This window comes from Rhinatrema bivittatum, chromosome 1 (assembly GCF_901001135.1).
Source record: "Rhinatrema bivittatum chromosome 1, aRhiBiv1.1, whole genome shotgun sequence".
Taxonomy (NCBI): domain Eukaryota; kingdom Metazoa; phylum Chordata; class Amphibia; order Gymnophiona; family Rhinatrematidae; genus Rhinatrema; species Rhinatrema bivittatum.
The window spans coordinates 99,983,147-99,996,835 of record NC_042615.1 but is presented as its reverse complement, the minus strand read 5'-3'; the positions used below and the strand labels follow the sequence as shown (position 1 = coordinate 99,996,835).

Here is a 13,689-nt window from a genome sequence, read left to right as displayed (position 1 = left end):
TAATATCTTAGGTGCATAGCAAATTATAATCATCGGTCACAAGTCCAACCATTTTTGGGGGAGGAATTTTAACAATGCAATTAAAACTTAATAGAAAATAGACTTATCTCTTAAGAGTTGTTGTAAACTGACTCTGACTCAGTGTTTCAAGGATATTTGCATCAGGGATACAAGAAAAACCAAAGGCATCAGCTTAAGAGACCACTGGAAAGTTTTGAGAGGCATTATGTAATTGAAAATACATACTCAAAATATAAAGTATCCCTTTTTCTTGAAACATCACTTACTCCTCTGTTAGCATCAAACTTCACACACTTCAACCATCCCCTCAGCAAGCAGTTTCCACTTGATGGCATACACAACTGCAGTCAAGATTTATAACATTTCAAAGCTGCCGGAAACCTTTCTAGAAAACAGCTGTGCTAGTGCCGTGTTAGCATTTCTAAAAATCGCAAGATCTGCAATTGACAATCAGCTGTGATGACATATTCAGAAGCACATAGAACAAATCAACAAGTCACAAATCTGCTTTTCTTTACAGTATATGCCAACTGAATGTTTTCATTAAGAGCAAATGGTGACACCGTATTTAAAGAAAAAATCCAATATTATTCTCTCTTGTTAACGAATTGTGTCATATCACTCCTTGCAGAGAGGGTTTTATGGTCTCTAAAATTGTCCATCTTAAATGGGAAAAGGCATGTCCAAATTGCAAACAATGTTGGACTATAGGTACTTGTATCTTCGCTGTGTTTATGCAGTTTTGGTGCTCAATTAGCAGTACCTGAAAAGGGCACCTAGTTCATCCCATGTAGAGTTCACAGACACTGCAATAGGTATACAACATTTTTGGTATTGCAATCTGTGTGATCTAAAAAATGGATTATCTGCCTCTAGTAGCATGTTGCCAATAATTCCCTCTCAAAGCAATCTCACAATTCTCAGCTCCCACAGCTGCAATGACCCAGGATTTGTAATGCTTCAGAAGACTTCTGAGCAGGACTGCCCTTAACCACATATTCCCTGATTTTATTCCCATGCATATAGGAAATCGGAGGAGGAGTTTACAAAGCTGAGTGCATAGTCATTATATGCCAGTGTAGCTTCACAATAGCTGTTATTTTATGTGCAAAATTTGAGTATCTCAAAACGCTTGTCAACTCTTCTTTTCATAATTTGGATTTATATTCTAATAATGACTTGTGGTGTGAGTACTTAACTCGAACATAAGCATTTTAATAGCTTTCTTGAGATATCCTTGGGCATAAAAATATAAGATTTGCCATACTGGGTAAGACCAAAGCCCATCAAGCCCAATATCCATTTTTCAAAAGTGGCAAATCCAGGTCACAAGTACATGGCAGGATCCCAAAAGGTTGATAGATTACATGCTGCTTATCCCAGAGATGAGCAGTGGATTTCCCCAGCTTAATAATGGCTTATGAACTTTTCTTCCAAAAACGTGTCCAAACCTTTTTTAAACCCAGCTACACTAACAGCTTTCACCATATCTTTCAGCAATTTCATCACAATCTATTGAAAGACTGCCATTTGTGCCGAACATTAAAGCTAAACTTACTTTTGGTATGGATAAAATTCAACCACATTGCTACTCTTCTGCAAGAGCTCCATTTACTCCCAGTTTCTCTGCAAATCCAGTTAAAATTGGATGTTTGACTTTTAAAGTCTTTTGTTCTGGGACTCCCTGATATTTGGCCAATTTTTAGTTTCTTATGTTCCAGGCTGCTCCCTCCATTCTTCGCAGCATGAGCTATTAAATGTCCCTTCTTTTAGACAGAGAATTTATGAAGGAATGCAGGACATGACTTTTGCCTCTAGTCTGTGGAATTTTTTAATATTTACTCTTGATCTTAAAAAAGAATACACTAAATTTAGAAAGTCACTTAAAACTGCAATTTACACAGGTAAATGCACTTTCAGCATGTAAGTGAGATTTTGGAAATTGTTACAATATATGCCATTGAATTGTCAATAGGTTTTACATACTTACATGCACTTTCAGTGTGTAAATGAGCTTTTGAAAATTGCTATGATAGTATGTTACATTTACACGCATAACACTTTTGAAAATTACTTCCTTATAGAAGAGTACTGTTTATTGTGAAGGAAATAACTTCACATGCCACTCTCAAGCATTAAAGCTTATGGGTTGGATTATGTGGGGCAGATTTTAATAACTACACGTGGGCCGTAGATTTGTGCGCAACCCGGTACGCACAAATCTACGCCCAATTTTATACATGCACGCGCAGCCACGCGCATGTTATAAAATCCGGGATCGGTGCGCGCAAGGTGGTGCACATTGTGCACCTTGCACGCGGCCAAGCCTAGGGGACCCCCGATGGCTTTCCCTGTTCCCTCCGAGGCCACTCCGAAATCAGAGCGGCCTCAGAGGGAACTTTCCTTCTGCCCTACCTAACCCCCCTCTGGGTAGGCGTAGGTTGCGCGCACTGGCCGAGTGGCCCTACGAAGGCCTCTGGTCACGCCCCACCCTAGACGGCCCACGCCCTGCCCCTTTTTTTCAAGTCCCGGGACATACACACGTCCCGGGGCTTGCGCACGTCACCGGGCCTATGCAAAATAGGCTCGGCGCACGTAAATCCAGCTGGATTTACGCGCATAGGGCTTTTAAAATCTGCCCCTGTATGTATAATCATTAGTCAGAAAAACCACCAGACTTTAACTCTTTATGTTCCAAATGTTGCTTCTTGTGTAGCTCAAAAGTGAAAAAAGAACTAAAGTATTCAATAGTATATATAGCCAAAAGAATCCTCATAGTTTTGTAATGTTGAAAGATCAATTAAAGTGGCCAAACAACACTGACATGGCCATCACTTTGCCAGAGTAGCTATATCAGGGAGGTGTCTGTCCAAACAGATTCGATCAAATCTTTAAAAGATCACAATCATAAAATATCCTCATTTAAAATTCTAATATCACTATGTCAAAATCACTCACCTAACTAAAAGTGTGAGTCCTTTTCTTTCCATCAAAAACTCTAAACTGTAGTAGACTATCCACATATTGATCTTAAATATAATGGCTAACCAGCATTGTGCAGCTTGAACTAAAATAAGATGTATCCAAAGCATTCGCGAAAACATGAGAATTTGATTGGCCGTCAAAAAGCAACCTGATCAATCAAAATAGCCAATGAGAAAACTTGTCTCCATTAGATACTGGTGTTTAAATCTGATGGTTCTATACAATCAAGGTTAAAATCTTGTCATGATTACATCTTTGTGGATGACTCACCACTGTGTCTCCAGTAAAGAACTGTAATTGTTCGAAAATATGAGAGATGTTCAAACAATGTGCTACTAAAGATACTTCAGTGTACTTGAAATAGCTATGATGTTCTGACATGCATGTTCTCAAACTTCTTTTTGTCTTCCCAATGTATTTTTTTGTCATGGGACAAAGTAATATAAATAAAAGTAGATGAAGAAATGGTAAACTGTCATAGAATATATTCTTCTTAGTATCTGGATGCATAACTTCTTCAAAGACAGTTGCCCCTCAAGCACGACAATATCTGCATTTATAATATTCCAAGACCCTAATTTTGTTCTTCAGCTCAGTCTTGGTATCTAAAAATGTACAGAAAATGTCCTCAAAGTTCCTCCCTCTTGTATAGGTGAACTGTAATCTCTTATCTGGCAAAACAGGGGTGTAGCTGCAATGTGTTTAAATGTTTTCTAAACATCTTACAAACTATTGATTAATTTGAAGTGTAGCACATCACACAGGTTATAACATCCTCTAGAGAGCATGAGTTTTTAGATGAATCCTGTAGCAAACTTTCTGAAGGATAATAAAATGCTCTCTTTTATTATTTCTGTATCATGGATAATAGATATTCTCATTCTAAAAATTCTTTAGACATTTTAGAGCTTTTCTTCAAATCAGAAATGGACATGCAAATTTTCTTAACATGTGGTAGATAATCCCGAATGGCTAGAGGATGAGCTCTACTATAATGTAAATAGATGTTGCAATCCATTGATTTCTTATAAACAGTAGTTGAAAAATTGAAATTCAAGTGTGATTAACACATATAAAAATGAAATTTGTGTGTGACTATATTATACATATATTGTATATGTTCAGCACACAAACTAATCCACTGATGAAAACTTAATAACTTAGGAGCAAAACCTTTCCATAACAGAAAAAAATATAATCTATATATCTTTCCCAAATAATTATGAGGTTCATATTTAGCTGCTGTGCAGCTCAACTTGGCCTGTATATTCAGCAGTGTGACCATGACGCTGAATATATATGGCTAGCTTAAAGTTAGCTGACTAAGTTTATTCTGCTAACTATAGGACAGGTATATGGGCCAACAAGAGTTAACCAGATACAGTTTGTTATCCAGCTAACCATGAATGTCTGAGTTAGCCAGATAACTTATCCAGCTAACTCAGATCCTCCCAGTTATACCCCCAGAATGCCCCTGACTTATTTGGCCAAATTTTAGCCAGACAAAAAGTTATCCAGCCAAAATTTTGCCAGATAACTTCTAAGTTATTTAGGTGAATACTTCCGAATTACGCGGGTAAATGCTTCTGAATATGGACCTCCCAGTTCTCATCAAATGGAAAGGCTTTGATCCATTGTCCCTTGAATTCAAACATATAAAGATTAACTAGCAAATGTGCCATAGTGGCACCCATTCCTGTGCCTCTAATTTGTAAATATAGCTGTTGTTGATAAAGAAAGATTTTATTTAACAGTCATAGTAGCTAGTTGGTCAGGATGTTTTTTTTAGGCCCAGTCAAATTGTTCATGTTTCAGCTGAATTCTATTGGATACATCTTATTTAAATCTAGCTGCACAGAGGTGGTTAGCCATTATATTTTAGAATTGGTATGTAAGCAGTCTGCCATAGTTTAGAGTTTTTGATGGAAAAAGACAAACAATTGTAGTTATGGTGAGTGATTTTTGACATAGTGATATTAGAATTTTAAATGAGGATGCTTTATAATTGTATTCTTCTTTTTAAAGATTTGATTGAAGCCGTTTGGACAGACATCTCCGTGATGCAGCCACATTGGCGAAACGTTGCCCACGTTGGAGTTTTTTGGCCGCTTCAATTAATCTTTCAGCATTACAAAGCTAAGTGGAATCTTTTGGCCGTATAAACTATCTTAAATATTACTAGTCATTTTTTCACTTTTGAGCTACACAAGAGGCAACATTTGTCACATAAAGAGTCTGGAGGTTTTTCTGCCTAATAACCAACTCATGAGCCTAATGCTCAAAATTTGACATCTGAAATATTTTCCTTCACAACCAGAAATAAGTACTCTTCTATAAATGTGCTTATCATTATTAGGTTGGGCACATATTCTAAGTATATTTGATCAGGTACCTGTCTGCCTCTCATTATTTTGAGCTAGAATTCAATGTCAAGAAGTGCAGAGTAATGCATTTGGGGAACTATAATCCAAAGGAGCTATACGTGATGGTGGACAAAAGACTGATGTGCACAGATAATAGTTGAAGATCTGAAGGAACCGAAGCCATATGTCAAGGCAAGCAGGATGCTGGACTGCATAGGGAGAGGCATAACCAGCAGGGAGAAGGAGGTGATAATGCTCCTGTACAGATCTTTGATCAGGCCTCATGTGATCAGTTCTGGAGACTATCTAAAAAAGGATAGAGACAGAATAGAAGCAGTCTGGAGAAAGACAACCAAAATGGTGTGGCATCTGCACCAGAGAACCTATGAGAAGAGACTGGAAATCCTAAATATGTATACCCTGGAGAAGAAGAACGACAGGCAAGATATGATACAGATTTTTAATTAGCTTAAAGGTATTAATGATGCATAAGTATCAAACCTTTTCCGATAGAAAGGAAGCAGTAGAGCTAGTGGTCATGATATGAAATTCCAAGGGGATAACCTCAGGACCAACATAAGGAAATATTTCTTCATTGAGTGCACTCCCATGAGAGGTGGTTAAGAAAACAACAGTAATGGAATTCAAAAGAGCAAGGGATAGACACTGTGGATCCCTAGAGGCTAGAGGATGGAAATGAAGAAAAGGGGTAACCTATGTCAACTTTAGGTAAACTGCACGGAACAGCAATTACTACCCTATGCAATTTGCTGGGCAAACTGGATGGACCATTTGGGTCTTTATCTGCCATCATTTACTGTGTTACTATATTTTGAATTTAAAAAATGTGAATAACAGAATCCATTAAAAACTTGCAAAAACATAGTTAGATATTTAGAGAACTATATTGCTTTCTTTAAAATAAATATCTTAAAATGTTTGTGTTGAACATTCAGTGTTTTATTTGTAAACAGCAATAACTATCTAAAGTCTGACTAGATCATTAGGATATTTTTGTACACATGCCGAGGCCAATGTGTACTAAGCTGCAAATTTTATGCATAAAAAAGGACTTCATAAAAAAAAAAATAGCATCAAATGCCTAAAAAGTGCAAAAATGCTAAATGTGTTTTGTGCTATTGTTATACTTATGGCCTGTGTATGGGTCAGAGTGGGTATCTGCAAAGACTACCAGAGAATATAGGATACATGGGGAAGGTGTTCAGAGAGGTCGGGCAGTCCCTACGGCAACCACAAGGATCCCAAACAAGCATCATGCATTGCTAGGGATAGGGACATGCAAAATATTTTACTTAAAGATTTGCTTTGGATGCAAATGAACTGGAAGCTTGTTAGCAAGCATAGCACATTTTTCTAAAATTAGCCTCTTTCCCTTGGAAATTATGCAGATTATTATATCATTGTATGTTCTATAGTAGGGGCAGGCAACTCTGGTCCTCAGGATATCCACAATGTATGTGAGATGTATTTGTATGCAATAGAGCTGGTCCATGCAAATGCTTCTCATGAATATTCACTCTGCATAAATTGAAAATTCAACCAAATTATAGCATTCAAGGACTGGAGTTGTCTTTACCTTTTCTATAACAAACAAACCTGCAGAAACACTATCCTCAAATATAATATATCAAGCAAAATTAAGAACAGTCAAAACACAGTAAAACAAGCAACAAGTATAATGAGATATATTATATATGAAGTGTGTCAACAAGCTGGGCAAATGTGTAAAGACCGCCTATAAGGCGGTAGCCCGAACCTCTCTATCATTCATCCACATATATGTTAGATTGTGATGTTAACAGTATTATTGTCCATTTTTTAAGCACTTATTTCCTGCACATCAAACACGCCTATAGGCAATTGTTCAGGAAAATCAGCATGATATAAAAGACACACAACCCCGACATCAGCTGGCATTTCGGATCTCTTGCATCAGGGGGACTTATCTTGAGCAAGAATTTCCTCTTCATAAGGAAGCACTCTGTCCAGATCAATCTCAAGTCAAGTGAAAAGCATGTGATTAACTGTATAACGCGATATCTTAATTAAATATTAGACAGGATTTTACCCAGTAGTAAATACCTAAAAACTCAGAATTATTCAGATGTTCTATACCAACCCCACAGCAAATATATGGGTCAACAATACCGCATCTGCACCCTTTCAATTAAAGAGGGGCACTAGACAAGGGTGCCCGTTGGCCCCGCTGCTATTTATTTTATCCTTCGAACCCTTAATTAAGGACTTAGAGAAGTATCTTGGTAATATTGATATAATCAAAGAAAGAAAATTACCAGTTCTCTTTTTATTTACTGACGACATACTGCTCTTTTTACCGGACGCACAGCAGCATATGGAAACAGTTGTCTAAATATTTCAGCAATACGGACAATGTTCAGGGTTTAAAATAAACCTAGAGAAATCTGAGGGACTGCACTTATCAGGATCTTTGGAACGAAACTGGCCGAATTTTCCCCTGCAATGGGCAAAAGATAAACTTAAATACTTAGAGGTTTATATTCATAAGCATCTATCAGAATTCTACCATTGCAATATCCAACTGGTGCTGGCTGTTTTTAAAAATAAGCTTCAGAATTGGATCAATTTACCCCTATATTTAGTTGGCCGTATAGCCTTGATAAAAATGATCTTAATTCCAAACTTCTGTATGTCTTACAAATGTGTCCCTTTATGCTGAAAAAGAAAAACATTCAGACATTATACTCCTTATGCTCAAGGTTCATATGGAAGGGGAAAAGAGCTCAGATTTTGATTAAAACCCTGATAGCCCCCAGTAGAAAAGGGAGGTTGAGGTTTCCCAAATTTGCATTATTACAGCATGGGGTGCTTAATGAGAGCATTGGGAGATTGGTTATGCCATTTTAATATTTATGCCGATGTTCGTCTGGAGAGTTTCATAGCTAAAGATTTAGACTTGCGATTTGTATTGCATATGCGTGCTGAACAAATTCCCAGTTCAACTCGAACTAATGTTCTGATATACAATATGCGTCAAGTTTGGAAAAGTTTAAGACAAATGCTAGGTTTACCATGGTTCACCCCCTTGTGGTTACCCTTATGTGGCAACCCTGATTTTATACCTGGTTCTCAGACCCGTTGTTTTCAGCAACTGAGATTATGCAACATAGACAACATAGAGAGTTTTATCAACTTTCAAACAGCGAAAATGCACAGTTTTGATAGTTATCAGGAGGCACTGGGGTTTCAAAATTCAGAGTTTTTAGCTTATAGACAACTGCACAGTTACATCTCCTCTATTACACCAGCGAATGATATAACCTTCACCTCAGGTAACTTTCAAAAGTTATGGATTTATCAAACTAAACAATATAAACTCTCCCATATGTATAAATTTCTATTACTCCAAACAAAGTTTATGATTTTGTTTTGAATAGCAACAATATGGAGAAAGGATATTGGTGAACCTTTAGAAGTAGAAGCCTTGGGAGACAGCTTTTATGGGTATACTGATATCCTGTCGGCATCTTTATGAGATCAACATCTGAGGTTATTTCATAGAACTGTAGTGTCGCCAACGAGAGCATATGCAATTGGCATAATAGATTCTCCAAAATGCTTAAAGCGTCCCAATTAGAATGCTACGTTTTACCACAATTTGAGGGAATGCCCTCCAATTCAAGATTTTTGGCAGCAAATAATGTAGAAAATGTCCTCTCTGGTAGACTCCCCTCTTCAGACATCAGCTACACTGTGCCTGCTTGGTATGAGGACACTGATGAATTGCAGAGTACAAGGACACAGCTGTTTCATGAACAAAGGTTTAGCTATAGCTACGAAGTGTATATTGCATAATTGGATTTTAAGCCTGACCCCCACAGAGGTATTTTGGCATTCGGAAATGGTAGAACTACTTAATTTAGACTACAAATCCTGAAGCCTCAACCCCAATACTAAAACCAACTCATTTTTGAAGACTTGGGGAGCATTTTTAGGTAGTTTACCAAAACATATTCAGCATCCTATCAAGCTCTGACTGTGAATCTTGATCATTACATAAGGGGAAGGGAAGGTGGGAGGAAGGAGGGAGTTGGATATCTAATTCCTGTATTTCTACTGTATATCATCTGTATTAGGTCTATGTATGTACTAGCTGTATAGACACGATACTAAAATTAATGTAAAGGCTTATAGTTTTGGATGTTGTATTATGTTTTAAAATCTTAATAAAAAGGCTATATACCGTATTTTGCGCGCGCCGTCCCCCTCCTCCTCCTCCCAACTCAGCCCAATCAGTATGGTGCGCAGGTCAAATGATTTTCTAATATATCTAAACCAATGAGAAGGAAATGGCCTGTACCAACTTTGATGTATTGTCTTCTGCCAGCAGAGCTTCAGCTCCCTGCCGGTCTCCTGTTCCTGGGGTGCATCTTACTCCGAAGCTCGGCGAGGCGCAGGTCAAACATCAGCTGTTTGAACTGCGTGCGCTGCGGAGGCCCCTCCAGTTCAAACAGCTCTCTGCCGGTCCGCTGTTCCTGGGGTGCCGCGGGGTGCATCTTACAGCTGATGTTTGACCTGCGCCATAGCGATTGGGCTGAGTTGGGAAGAGGAGGGGGACGGCGCGTGAGAGGGAGAGTCGCTACATTCGTTACATAAGACGCACAGACATTTTTCCCATACTTTGGGGGGGGGGGGGGGGATTGCATCTTATGGAGCAAAAATTACGGTATATAAAAGAAAAGTTATCCAGCTGAATAATGCTGAAAATCAGCGTTAGTTGGGTAATGACGCTTTGCCATGAAACGCACTTACACCACCCCTGACATAGCCTAATAAATTTTCAGCTGGCTAAAACTTATTCAGCTATGTCTGGTGTGGTCAGACTGGGGGCGGGGGGGGGGGTTGTTTCAAATCATGGTGTTTGGCTAAGTGACAGTCTTAGTTGAACAAACACATTGAATATGGACCTCTCAGACTTTATTAATAGCATGTAGCCTGTCATATATTCCAAGCATTCATTTCCTTCATCAACTAGAACAATGTAAACCTACTGTGTTAAATTGACTTCACAAAGTCTTGTTTTATGGAAAACAGCCTTACTCATTGACTTGATATATATAAATATATCTTTCCCTATTCAATACTTGGTGTTACTAAATGATATTTTCTTGGCAAATAATGTGATAATGATTTTCATCATATTGAATTATACCTAAAGGTGTCTGAGAAACTGAGCAGAGAAATATATTCAGATCCACTACTTTTCAGTGAAAATCACAAAGCATAAGGCCTCTGAGATGGCTCCTCATAAAGATATTTTAATGAGTACTGAATTCATATAAATTGTTAATCGTGTGCCAGATTACTCAGTTGATGGGGCAATCTGACACTATGGGTGTTTATTTAGTCAGGATACTCTACCAAGCAAATATTATGATTTGTATATGTGTGTATATTATATGTCATTTATATTCATTTGGGTATTTTATTTTTAGCCACCTAGAACATCGGCTTGTGTGGCATATAAATGTTTTAAAATGCATACGGTTTTTTTTTATTAAGTCTTGATTTGCTAATAGGCACACTAGGCCAGTGCTTAGGATGGCAGAAATCAGGAGGGCAGCAGAATTCAGCTGTGCTGAATCTTACTCAGCAAAACACCCCACTGCATCCTGCTCCATCTCCCCCTTCCTAGTCAGTGTTCAGAGAACAGGAGGGAAAGAGTGAGACCTGAGGAGGTATAGCAAAGTAGAGAAAAGCTACTTTGCTTGCTAATCCAGCCCCTCCTCTCCTCTCCTGGCCTGTTGCTGCCATTGATCTCCTTTATTCAGATAACTTTCCTGCACACAGGCTTATTCAGTGGGGACCTTTGTATTTTTATAATATAAAAAATGGAAAAGTGCTTCAGAATTTTCTAATTCTTGCACAGACTCTACCACTGAGCTGCTGCAGAAAACAAAAGAACACTGCCTTAGATCTTCTATGTCCTGTTGTCATTTCACCCTAGGAGGTGGGAGTCAACAATTCTAGTAGTTTCTAGGGGCATCAAAAAATTAAATCTGTCACTGATTATAAGTAGATTGTAATTCGCCTTGAGCGCTAAACAGATTGTGGCAGGAGATAAATCCAAGTAAATAAAATACATTTTCTGCTTTTAACAATCCATGGAGCCTATTTATTTAAGGTTTTCTCCCATTTTGTGTCTATGTGAAAAATGCTTAGTAAATAGGGTCCCCATATGTGAAGCATTTTATTGGGCAAACATAAGATTTATCCAAAGATGCTATACATGAGCTTATAAGACTACATATATTCCTTCATCAGTTGTTCCAACAGAACTGCAAAGAATCCAGTTTTCTCTAGAACCAATATGGATACTAGAATACAGCTCTATATATTGACAAGACCAAAAACAATTTTGGGATGCAAATAATTTAGCTTTTAAATGGTGCCCTGCCCAGGGTATCTTACTATAAATATTCAATCTTAACAGCATGATCGTTGAAAATGAATCTGAAATAACACAAATATATTTATTTACAAACAGGAATCAATGGAATATGAACATGTTGCCATAGGCAGGTGAGCTGTCAGGATTACTCGCACTTTTACCCATGGTGTGACCCCAAAAACTAAGAAATGGTGGACATATTTCCTCCTTCCTTTAAAATCTGTCAGGTTTGCCCATTACACAGATATGACCTGCAAGAGATATAAATGTTCAAAGCTAAAATCTAAAAATTAGAATCCTCTAATGATCATGTTTTCCCTCCAGTCAAGGGAAAATTCTTAAAATAACCTGAGAGTCCAGCCAATACAGTTTTATTAAACCCTGAATAAAGTGGACAAAATAAATAATTATCAAGAAAGCAATTTATTTTTATTAGCAACAGACTCTAATGGAAAGTCCAGATCAGACCCGCATGCTCTAGCTTCAGATGCTTTTTGCAATCTCTTGTGAGAAGACTAACGTATTCTATTTCACTAATACCTTTTATTGCTAGAACTCTTTCTGAGAGGACAAGTGGAAAATGATTTTAATAGCTCCCTTCTGACCATGACAGTCACCGGCCAGTTTGTCTCAAAATTTTCCAAAATCTTTAACACAGCACTCTGGAACTCTTCCTCACTCCAACCTTCACAGTTTGAGTATTGTGCAGAATAATCCAAACCTAGTCTTTACCCTAAAATGTTAAAGTGATAATACTAATGGCAAGAAGAGCATCTATGAGGCTCTTACAACTTCAAATGGAAGAGATTCTCCATTTGGCATGCCTTGGATTCTCAACTTGACACTGCCTCAGTATCTGCTCAGCCATTCCAAATAAGGATTGAAATTTTAATTCAGTCATGTGAGTACTATTGTGGCATGTAATCAATATTCAGAAAATTTTCCAGTGTCTTACCTCTCCATTTTAGCAAAATTCATTAGAGGCCTTTTTCATTTTCATATGCCTATAAAAGACCTTCCTACACAATGGAGCCATTCTCTGGTACTCTGAGTTGATATATCCTCCATTTGAGCCCATCACGACAATTTATCTAAAATTCTTAATGTAGATTTTAAGATGGATGCGCTCGCAGTTCCTGGCGTGTGCACATGGATGCAACTATTTTATAACATGCGTGCATCGGCACACGTATGTTATAAAATATGAGATCTGCAAGCACATGTGTGCTGGATTTTAACATCCGTGTTCGCATGTGCGGGAGGGTGGGCTCTTCCGCACATGGAGGGTATTTTGTAAATTACTCGTGGTGACGTGATCAGCTTTTTTCCTAGTTCCCACCCAGACCGCTCCAATTAAGAAGCGGACTGGGAGGGAACTTCCCTCTACCTAACCTTCCTCCCCTTTCCCTTCTCTACCCCAACCTCTAACCCCTACCTATCTACCTTCAATTTTTTTGTTTCAATACGTATTACTCCTCCGGAGCAAAATTATTTTCCACATGCCGGCTGGCTGCCGGCATGTACTTCCCCGTGACAGGGCCTAATGGCTGCCCCCGGTCCGCCCCTTTTGAAAGGCCCAGCACTTCTTCGCGTACCAGGGGTTAAGTGTGTGGCTGAGCTTGTTCTAAAATGCCCATAGCGCGTGCAAGGCCCAACCACGTGCGTAACCTCCGGATTTTACACGTGCGCAGGTTTTAAAATCGGGCTGTAAGCTAGCCGAATCATGCGCCCTGTACACATATTTTAAAATAGGACAGTATTGTGAACTCATTCTCAGATTTTACAAAAAAGTATGTTCTCAGTTTCAGTTGAATCAATCCATTTTGATCCCAACATTTTTTCCAAGGCCTCATTCAGAGCTGAACAAGC

General features: G+C 38.3%; 1 protein-coding gene across 6 annotated transcripts in view; it reads left to right on the top strand.

Moving 5' to 3' along the window:
- The window catches only part of VEGFC (vascular endothelial growth factor C), a 271,647-nt gene that overhangs the window by 140,326 nt on the left and 117,632 nt on the right, over positions 1 to 13,689 (top strand). Inside the window, exon 1 of one of the 6 annotated variants that reach the window (XM_029579713.1) lies at positions 5,032 to 5,140. The exons of 4 other annotated variants lie outside the window; for them this stretch is intronic. The gene's annotated coding sequence lies outside the window, so the exon portion shown is untranslated. Of the gene's footprint in view, positions 1 to 5,031; positions 5,141 to 10,276; positions 11,952 to 13,689 lie in introns of those variants that run through there. One more of the 6 variants, XM_029579646.1, reaches the window with a different exon arrangement.